Below are 10,368 nucleotides of genomic sequence, written 5' to 3'. Positions count from 1 at the left end.
AGTTTCAGAAGAACTTCATTGATAAGGCTTGGGCGCGTGCTGTCAACTAAGGACCTGCAGTTTTTAGTTTAACGTGTTTTGTCTTTTTGGGTATTTTTGTAATTTTGAATCTAATATTTAGATAATATTTTAGATATTAGTATTTCATTTTAGGAAAAACTCTATAAGAGAGAGGAGACGTGAAAAATGGGTAGGGGTAGATTTTTGAAAAAGGAAGAAAAAGAAACCCTAAATCTAAATTTTTCTCCTCTCTATGAAGAACTAAACCTATTATTTTGGTTGAAAGTTAATGAAGCTTTGATTCAACATTACTGTGAGATCTTTCTTATATTTTAATTGTTTTATTACTTTTTGGGTATTTGTTTATTCTCTAAATTATTGTCATGATTATGTTTGTTAATTAGATAATTGGCCACTATTTAATTATCAACTTAATCTATTGTCAATTAAAAGATTTATCATGTGAAGATTTTAATGTTTGTGACAAATAGCATAGCAGTGCGTTGTGTTATGAGAATAAACAATCTAATTTAAATGAACCATCGTATGCGTTTGTTGATTAGGATTTGGGTCTCTCTAGTTTTTCAGACTGTCAATTGATTAAATCCTATAATCATATCTAGGGTTGTCTATTGATTAGGGAAATAACCAATGGTCGTACCTTGGTTATCGACTAGTTAAGGAGAGATTGGCTATTAAAAGGTCTCAATAGCTATAACCGGTCTATTCATAAGTAGTAATGATTTATATTTGAATCAATAATCAATAGTCGAATCAAGTTGAGTTAATTCCTTCAACCAGAGCTTCTCCCAATTTGAATTACAATTTTAATTTGTATTCTTGTTATTTTAATTTGATTTTATTATTGTCAACAATCCCCCCATTTTGCATTTTTCATTTTAAAATGATTTAAATAATTATCGATCTCTGTGGATACGACCCTGTTCAATCACTATACATAATTTATTTAGAGTATGTATTTATTTTTACTAGCTTCGACAACCATCAGTTGATCTTCGTGGATGTGACTTTCGACTTTTGCCATTTTTTGTTGGCCTCAGCTTGGACTCACCATCGTTAAGCAAGTGACTACACAGCTTGTTCATTGCTTTGATTGGGAGCTTCCTGAGGGAATGTTGCCAACTGAATTGGACATGACAGAAGAGTTTAGTCTTGTGACTCCTTGGACCAAACATCTTTTGGCTATTCCAAGTTATTGCCTGAACATTTAGTGATAATGTTATTTGTTCAATTTTTGGATTAGCATAGAGAAGCCGTTAAGAGAAACAAAAACAAAAGTATATTGTTGTGCAAATTTTATTTAAAGAAGATTGCTTACTGTTATGCAAATTTTATTGAACTCGCAAGTGCACGAATCTTTTGTAGAATAGAGTAATGGAGACAAATGTCGATCCCACGAGGAGGTGGATTTTAATTGTGTATAGAATTAATTTTGTAAATGGGTGGTTGGATTTGTGGTGAAAATGATTTGGATTATCCTAAAATTGGAATTGAAATGGCGAAAATAAATTCTAAAATTGGAATTGAAATGGCGAGAATAAATTGAAGAGAAATCTATTGAGATGACGTACTTGGGTATCTGGATCCGTATCAACATGCATCATGGGCTAAATAATCCTTATTAATGCCAATTAAATCATGAGGGGGGAATCCACACCTCATGAACCATGCTCTAATCAATATGGTGCTAAGGGCTTATCGTGCCAAATAATAATAACATTGTACTAGGGGGCCGGTGAAACTAAGGCGGTACTAGACAAGATTAGTATTATTTATCGACGAGAAGTCAAAACATCCACAAAAATTAGAGGGGAAGAGAAAGTAAATTTACCAAATAAAGCCCATGACACATGTTGAGACTTCACCTTCAACCCAAACTTGAAAGAAAATTAGCTACTCATAATTGAACTATGGGTAAAATAGAAATTTATTAAAATACATAGAAAATACAAGATGGAGAAGGAATTACAGAAAATGGATCCCAAAAATAGATTCAGAGATATCAAATTAGGGGGGGAGGGCCCTTTTTTATAGATACATGGAGTAAATCATGGCCATCGGATTAAAAACAGTTTAGACGCTCAGGATTGCACCACGTCATCAGTCAACAGTACGCGGTTTGACCATGTGGATGAACAGTAACACGGTTTGACCCAGGTTAAACAGTGACGCAGTTTGGTTAAAAATAATTCTGTGTGATGCATGTATCGTACGCAAGATTTTTGGTCCACCGATATGCTGCCATGTCACCATCAACAGTACATAAGAATTTTAGTCCAACAGGATCGTGACACCTCATCAGTCAATGCCATATCATCAGTCAATGCCACATCATCGATCTGTCTATGTGAACAATGTCGTGAACAGTAACGTAGACAGTACCGTACACGTGAATAGTACCGTACATGTGAACAGTGCCATTTTTCCTTTTATGCCCCTCTTAAGGTTTTCGACCGTCCTGAGTTCAAAAGTGATGTCCGTTTTGCCGTCTGATCTCTCGTTTATTGTGAAATGACTATGATGCCCCTAAAATACATAAAATACTTAATTAAAATATACACGGAATTAAATCAAAAGAAGGTTAAATACATAAAAGTAAAGGTGTTAGTAAAACTTGAAATGTAAAATGACGATTTTCTCCTTTATAAATATACATTTTCTAACACTCAACACTTACTAATATTTGAAAGTAGATATTGAACCTAAATATTTGAGTTGTGCGGCATCATAATTATTATAGAAGGCTTTGGTAAATTTTTAATTTCATATAATCTTGTAACTCTTGCGAGTCAAACTAAGGTGGCCAGACAAATTAAACTATTTGAACTTAGAACTTTAAAAATATAATTCATTCAATGAGCTTAAAGCTTATGAAATAATTTGTACGATTGTTACTCAATAATTTTTAATGTTGGGGCTGTTTGTGACTGCAATTGAGAAATTCAAAAATGATTTTGAGAAGTTAAAAATGATTTCAATAGTTAGTACTCTTTTAGATCATTTTTTGAAAAATTATCTCATTTTGTAGTAGATTTAAGAAGGGGGGGGGGGGGGAGACATAGGGGTAGGCAAAGTCAAAATCAAATTTTAAATCGGGTGACTAGCTAAATAAAGTTGTTTAGAAATCACTTGGCCAGGCTTTTGGAGACTTATATATGCATGTTTATTTGTGTTTGTAAGTAGATTTCATTTAACATTATGTCCTTATTAACCATTTGCAATCTTACAATAATAAAATAGTAAGATTTATGAAATCTATGGAGTCACTTTCAAAACTCACAATACTTTTAAAATAAAATTTATTTAACGCATAACAAATACTTTTCACTTCTAGTTATTGTTATAGCACAACTAACAATAATAATTTTAAAAATTATTATCAAACACCCACCCTTGTTTCATATTTACAGGTGAGCTATCTATCTATCTTTAGATGACTTCTTCCCTTTCTCCAACAGCAATTAGAATCTTTTCACATAATTATCATCTAGACTAATTAACTAGCGTTTTGGATTTTCTTAACGACCAAGTTCAATTACCGGTTTCGAATAAATTGATTTACATAAAATGTGACCAACAGGAAAAGAAGAGCCATTATCAAACTCACCCCTATGATTTGGCTTGAAACATATAACAAAAATAATAAAGTGAAAATATGGCTTGGAACTATCGACCATTCCTTATCCTAATAGTTGACACCTCTATTCATTACTGTTAAGAATGATAGTTCAAATTACTAGGTTATCATAGTAAAACTTCTCTTCGGTTAGAAATGGGCTTCTCCATATTTTTTTGGAATTAATCTCTAAACTGAGTTTCAGATGAACTACATATCAAGATAGGTTTCCGCAAACTTCTTGCTGTAATATTATTAACAAGAATAGGCTTGGAATTAGTTTAATTGGAACTTTGATTAATTTAATGACTAGTAATAATAAAAAATAAAATAAAGTAACACTTGATAAAACTCAACTATTGTAACAACGCGCAGCCGCGCGCTTCACCTTAATAAATATTAATACAATGCCATATATACGTTTCTTCACAGGACACCATTCTAATATTCCCCTCTCTCACTTAAAACTGGGAAAGTAAAATTTATAAAAGAGGAACTAATTTTTCCCTCTTTATAAGATCACAGCCCTCTCTACTTTTCTTGTCTCTCTGTCGAGAAAAAAGAATTGGAATGCTGAGCTCTGAAAAGAGCCGTCCTTCATAGCCAAAATGTTGGCTTCAATTTCAATAACTTCAGCTTCGTGATTCAAAGGATGCGGCACCTTGGGGCAGAATTTTGATTTGGTAGGTTCTAAAAAGTTATGTTGTAAGTTCAGAATTTTGGTTAGGGGGCTAATTCGATCATAGCACAAAATTTGAAGTTTATGATAAAAAAATTTAATACATAAACAAAAAAGAGTTGGCAACATTAATAAAATAAATACTATTCAAATCTTAATTGTATGAAAATAAAAAAAATAATTATATCTTATACCATCTAATTCAAGGAATAAGATCCTCTCCTAATCTGAGCTTTTAAAGATCTTCTGTCATGTGTCTTTTAGTGATAGTGTATGGGTAAAATTTAACTTCTTTTAATTTTTTATTTATTAATAATCAATCAGCAATTGAGTTATTTTTTCAAGAGAGAATCTTAATCCCTAATTCAATCATAAATCAATAACGATTTAAAGAAATAAGTACAAATAATAAAAACTTTAAAAAAGATGAAAAGAATAAGACAGGGTAACCAAACCTTGAATCTTGAGGTACGATTGGCAGTCCTGTGTGGGAGAATCAGAAATTGTTAATTTATGTGAAATGAACTTGAAAAAAAAAAGCCACTAGGCTTTATCCTAGTGGTTACAACCCATACCTCACAATTGTGAGGTAATGGGTTCGAACCCCCACAATACATTGTGGGAGTTTAATTTTCTTTCTCAATTTAAGTGAAGACAGTCTTCTCCCCTTCAAAATATGGAGTAGAAGTCCTTCGAATATTAGAGAGAGTAAAAATATGGGCGGGTTTCATAAGAATTTATGTAAATTAGTCACAGTAATAGTCTAATTTTTAAATATCAGTTGTAATCTCATGTAATATAAGTTATACTCTTGAGTAGGGATGGCAATTTCCGAGTCCAAGTCTGGGTTCTGCTGTTCCGGATCCGGACCCGGACACAAAATTCTCATAACCGGACCCGTATTAAACCCGGTTATTTTTAATCCGGGTCCAGTCCGGGCTCAACCCGAAAAAATCTGGGTTTCCGGATTCTGGGTTTTGAACCCAGATTGTTTTACTTAAGCTGCTGGAAAAAACACAAAAAAACAGAACACAAATAAGATTTCTAGAACCAGATTGCTTACTTTATCCTCCTTTCCAACAAACAAACAAACAAGCAGACCTTTTCATCCAAATTGCACATACAACAATTGGAAACTAAAATCTACGAAAGTAAAAGCGCTACAAACTTAAAAAGATTAGAATGCTAAAGCACCATTATTATCAACAAGAGGGCAGTACAGTTCTCATTAAATTAGCACTAAATTTACAGTAACCAACAACTAAAGCAAAGCCGAGACTCACAAATATTCACAGCGGTAGCTTAAGGATATGCTGATGAACACAGAACACAACCGCGACTGAGGTGGATTTCAACCACTTTTGCTGGCCGCGACAGAGTGAGAGATGAGACGAGTGATGCTGATGAGTGATGACAGCCGCACCATAAAGGTGATGACAGGCCACGCCGTGAAGGATCTGATCTAATCTAAAGAAGAGAAATTACGGAGAGTTGAAGAGAGAGTGAGAGAGATTAAGTGAGGAACGGGTGAGAGAGATTGAGAGAGGATTAGAGGAACATATGAGAGATTGAGAGAAGAGAAATTACAGTTGAAGAGAGTGAGAGATCGAGAGAGGAACCGAACGAGAGAGATTGAGAGATCTAGGGCTCCATTTTGTTTTTTTTTTCTATTTATATTTAATAAATAATATCCGGATCCGGGTTCCAGATTTGCGAGTTCACCTGAAACCGGACCCGGACCCGGAAGTATGCGGGTTCTCAAAAACTGATTCGGATTCTGCATAAAAATTATTGCGGTGCGGGTTGAATCCGGACCGAATTTTCCGGGTTCAGTCTGGGTCCGGGTTTGGTTGCCATCCCTACTCTTGAGTAATAGTCTCATGCAATAAAAACAAAACTTGAAAAAAGAAATAGAATTGAAGATGAAGACACCAAATATCTAGGCGGACTTCATAAGAAATAATGTAAACTAGTCATAGTAATAGTCTAATTTGTAATCTCATGTAATAGGAGTTGTACTCTTAAACAATAGTCTCATGTAATAAAAAAAACTTGAAAAAAGAAATAGAACTGAAGATGAAAATGCCAAATCTAAAGTCCTGATTGAAGTAAAAAAAAGTTGGATAATTTTATATAAATAAAAGGAAAATTATCATTGCACCACTTTTATTTTGTCTTATGTTCATCCAACCACTACAAAATTCTGGCCACTTTTGCATTAACACTATTAAATAATTTTAATAAAATGATAATTTTATCCCCAAATAAATTAAAAGATCATTTTATTTTATAAAAACTTCAAAAAATAAAAAAATATATAATGATAAAAACATCCCTAAATTTAATAAAAATAAATCCCAAAATTAGAATTTTATTTTTAATATAAAAATATAATTATAAAACTAATTACAAAATTTTGGGGTTTAATAAAAATCACCTAAGTTATTAAAATTTTAGGATTTATTCTTTTAAGAAATAAATTCAGTTATTTTAATAAAATTTTACAAAATTATAATTTTCAATAAATAAATTCATTTATTTTTATTAAAATTTTGTAAAATTATAATTTTTAATCAAAATAATTGTTAAAATTTTATAAAATCTAAATTTAGTAAAAATCCATTGAGCACCTCTATTTGGGATTTATTTTTTTATGAAATTTAGGGATATTTTTATGATTATAATTTTTAATTTTAAAAGTTTTTATAAGATAAAATAGTCTTTTAATTTATTTAGGGGTAAAATTATCATTTTATTAAAATTATTTAATAGTATTAATGCAAGAGTGACTAGTTGATACAAATGTGAAAAGAAATGTGGTGCAAAATTCATGTTAAAACTTTATAATGGTTGAATAAACATAAGATAAAATAAAGGTGGTGCAATGATAATTTTTCAAAATAAAAAATAAAATAATAAGGACGCGAGACTAAAATATAAGGGAAATTTTTTCGAAGGGGTTGCCAGTCATTAATGGGCACTTACTTTCTATTATTTAATCTATTATTTTAAAATTTTCTGAAATTTTGGGTACAAGTGTAATCATGCCTCTCGCTGCAACTCTTTCTTTAAAATTGTCTCTTTGAAGTCCAACAAATAACAACAATGGAAGCAAAAGAAGCATATCACAAAAGCTAAACACCTTCACTACTAAACACCTTCACTAAGGGATATCACAAAAGCTAAGCACCTTCACTAAACCCCTTCACTAAGGGATATCACAAAAGTTAAACACCTTCACTACTAAACCGCTTCACTAACTCTCTTGACTGCGAACAAATTCTCCAACTATAAAAATAAACGTCCCGGTTGCACCAATTCTGCATCTTCATCACTGAAAACTGGAGTCTCAATTTTCTAGCATTACTAGATCATCATTTCATGGTTATGGACTTTGCTTACTCTAGCTGCAATTTTCTTTTTCCTCCAAGCATTTTCTTCGAAACCACACACAAAGAACAGAAAGATATTGCCTCCAGGGCCAAAAGGGTTTCCAATTGTCGGATGCCTTCATTTGTTAGGCAAATTTCCTCCCAGAGCTTTGCATAAACTAGCCAAAATATATGGCCCCATCATGCACTTACGCTTGGGCTTAATGACTACAATTGTTGTCTCTTCACCACAAGCAGCTGAATTTCTCAAAACACATGACCTTATCTTTGCCAGCAGGCCTCCCCTTCAAGCTACCAAGTATATTTCTTATCAGCAAAAGAATTTTGCAATGGCCCCATATGGGTCTTATTGGAGAAAAATCCGAAAACTTTGCACCCAAAATCTGTTGACTAATGCCAAGATCAATTATTTTCAGCCTATAAGAAAAGAAGAGCTTGATCTTTTGATTGAGTACTTCAAAGAGGCGGCGCGTGCCCCTTGTGTGGTTGACATAAGTGCCAAGCTTTCGGCTGTGAGTGCTAACATGACCTGTAGAATGGTACTTGGGAAGAAACGTTCGGATGATGAATTCGATGAGAGAGGGTTTGAGACTGTGATTCAAGAGGACTTCGAATTGGTTGGAAAGCCTAATTTGGGTGATTACATTCCTCAAATTGCAGGACTTGATCTTCAGGGCCTGACAAAGCGTTTGAAGGCTGTTGCCAAGGTGTTTGATGCGTTTATGGAGAAGATTATCGATGAGCATATTCAATCTAAGGATGAAAATAGAACCCAGGATTTCGTTGATGTGATGTTGAGCTTCGAGGGATCAGAAGACACCGAGAAAAAAGATCGAACGAGAGCATATCAAAGCCGTAGTTATGGTAAGCACATCAAATCGCATTCTTTAAGTAAATTAAATTTGCCCTCGCTATGTATAAAATATGGCCACGCCTACGCCACTGGGTTTTCGTACGATTAAGCAATTCTTTAATCCCATAACCAACATAAGTTTCAAGAGAACCTATGATTTCTAGACTCTTGCTGCACATATTTAGCTTGTAAAAAAAAAAAAAAATCCTGGTTTCCGGATTCCGGGTTTTGAACCCGGATTGCTTTGCTTAAATTAAACAATAATGTCTTGGTTAGCTAATTTAGCTTGATAAATTTATTTAGAATGATAAAAGAAATTTGAAATTGATTTTTTTTTTATTTATGCACTGAAGATTCATTTTTAATAATAAAATGGATAAGGGAAGTATGAGGGGGTTTGAAAGTTGGGAAGCCAAAATTTTCAAAACCGTGTGGGCATGTCTTGTGCTGGACAGAAGACAGCTGCGATTGAGAGGATTTCAACCCTTTTTGCTGGTCGCGACAAAGAAGGCTAGTGATGCTGACGAGACAAAGAGAGCCGCGTCCCGAAAGTGGTGACAGCCACGTCGCAAAGGTGGTGACAGCCGCGCCGCGAAGGTGGTGATAGCCATGCGATTTGAAGAAGAGAAATCAGAGGAGAGTTGAAGAGAGAGTGAGAGATGCTAGGCGGCTAGGGCTTCTTTTTGTTTTTTTAATTTTTCTATTTATATTTAATAATTTCCAAAAAATTAATATTAAAATAAATAATATTCGGATCCAGGTTCCGGATTTACGGGTTCACCGAAACCCGGATCCAGACTTGGAAGTCTGCAAAATTTCATTCGGATTCCGCATGAAAATTGTTCCGGTGCGGGTTGAACCCGGTCAAGATTTTGCGGGTTCAGTCTGGGTCCGGGCGGGGTCCTGGTTTGGTTGTCATCCCTATCTGCATGAGTCAATTTTAACCCTAAATATCTGCTTCAGTTATTTATGGTTTCCTCAATTTCAGGACTTGCTTGCGGGAGCGATAGACACTTCACCAACGGTAGTCGAGTGGGCACTTTCAGAACTCATCAAGCATCCTACGGTGATGAAGAAACTACAAAGAGAGCTAGAAAATATTGTGGGCTTAAAAAGAATGGTTGAAGAATAAGATTTGGAAAACCTAGAATACCTAGACATGGTTGTCAAGGAAACTCTGCGGCTTCATCCTGTAACGCCATTGTTAGTTCCATGCGAATCTATGGAAGACTGCACAGTTAACGGATTCCACATACCCAGAAAATCGCGAGTAATTATAAATGCTTGGGCAATTGGAAGGGATCCTAAAGCCTGGAATGATCCTGAGAAGTTTTTTCCAGAAAGATTTGTTGGGAGTAGTGTTGATGTTCGCGGACGTAACTTCCAGCTTTTGCCATTTGGTTCTGGCCGCAGGGGTTGCCCTGGAATACAATTGGGACTCACCGTCGTTAAGCAAGTGACCGCACAGCTGGTACATTGCTTTGATTGGGAGCTTCCTGAGGGAATGTTGCCAACTGAATTGGACATGACAAAAGAGTTTGGTTTGGTGACTCCTCGGGCCAAACATCTTTTGGTTGTTCCAAGCTATCGCCTTAGCACTTAATAGTAATGTTGTTTGTTCGATCTCTGGATTAGCCTAAAGCAGTTGTTAATAAATAAAACAAACGAATAAAATATATATGGTAATGAAGTTTTTATTTTGTTTTAATTATTTTTCCGCCACAGTGTATGCACAAGCACAAGTAATGGATCTATTCAGAGTCTACTCCCAAGCTATTTCCTCAGCATTTTGAGGAAGAACAATAAC

At 34.3% G+C, this 10,368-nt stretch overlaps 2 pseudogenes; both read left to right on the top strand.

The window, feature by feature from the left end:
* The window catches only part of LOC112097019, an 8,845-nt pseudogene extending 7,613 nt beyond the window's left edge, over positions 1–1,232 (top strand).
* Positions 1,233–4,742: 3,510 nt separating this feature from the next.
* LOC18037274 lies at positions 4,743–10,164 on the top strand (annotated as a pseudogene).
* The last annotated feature ends 204 nt before the right edge of the window (positions 10,165–10,368 follow it).

The sequence above is a fragment of the Citrus clementina genome, unplaced genomic scaffold (assembly GCF_000493195.1).
Source record: "Citrus clementina cultivar Clemenules unplaced genomic scaffold, Citrus_clementina_v1.0 scaffold_7, whole genome shotgun sequence".
Lineage (NCBI taxonomy): Eukaryota > Viridiplantae > Streptophyta > Magnoliopsida > Sapindales > Rutaceae > Citrus > Citrus x clementina.
The sequence above is the reverse complement of the archived record's forward strand: the minus strand, read 5'-3'. Positions and strand labels throughout refer to the sequence as shown.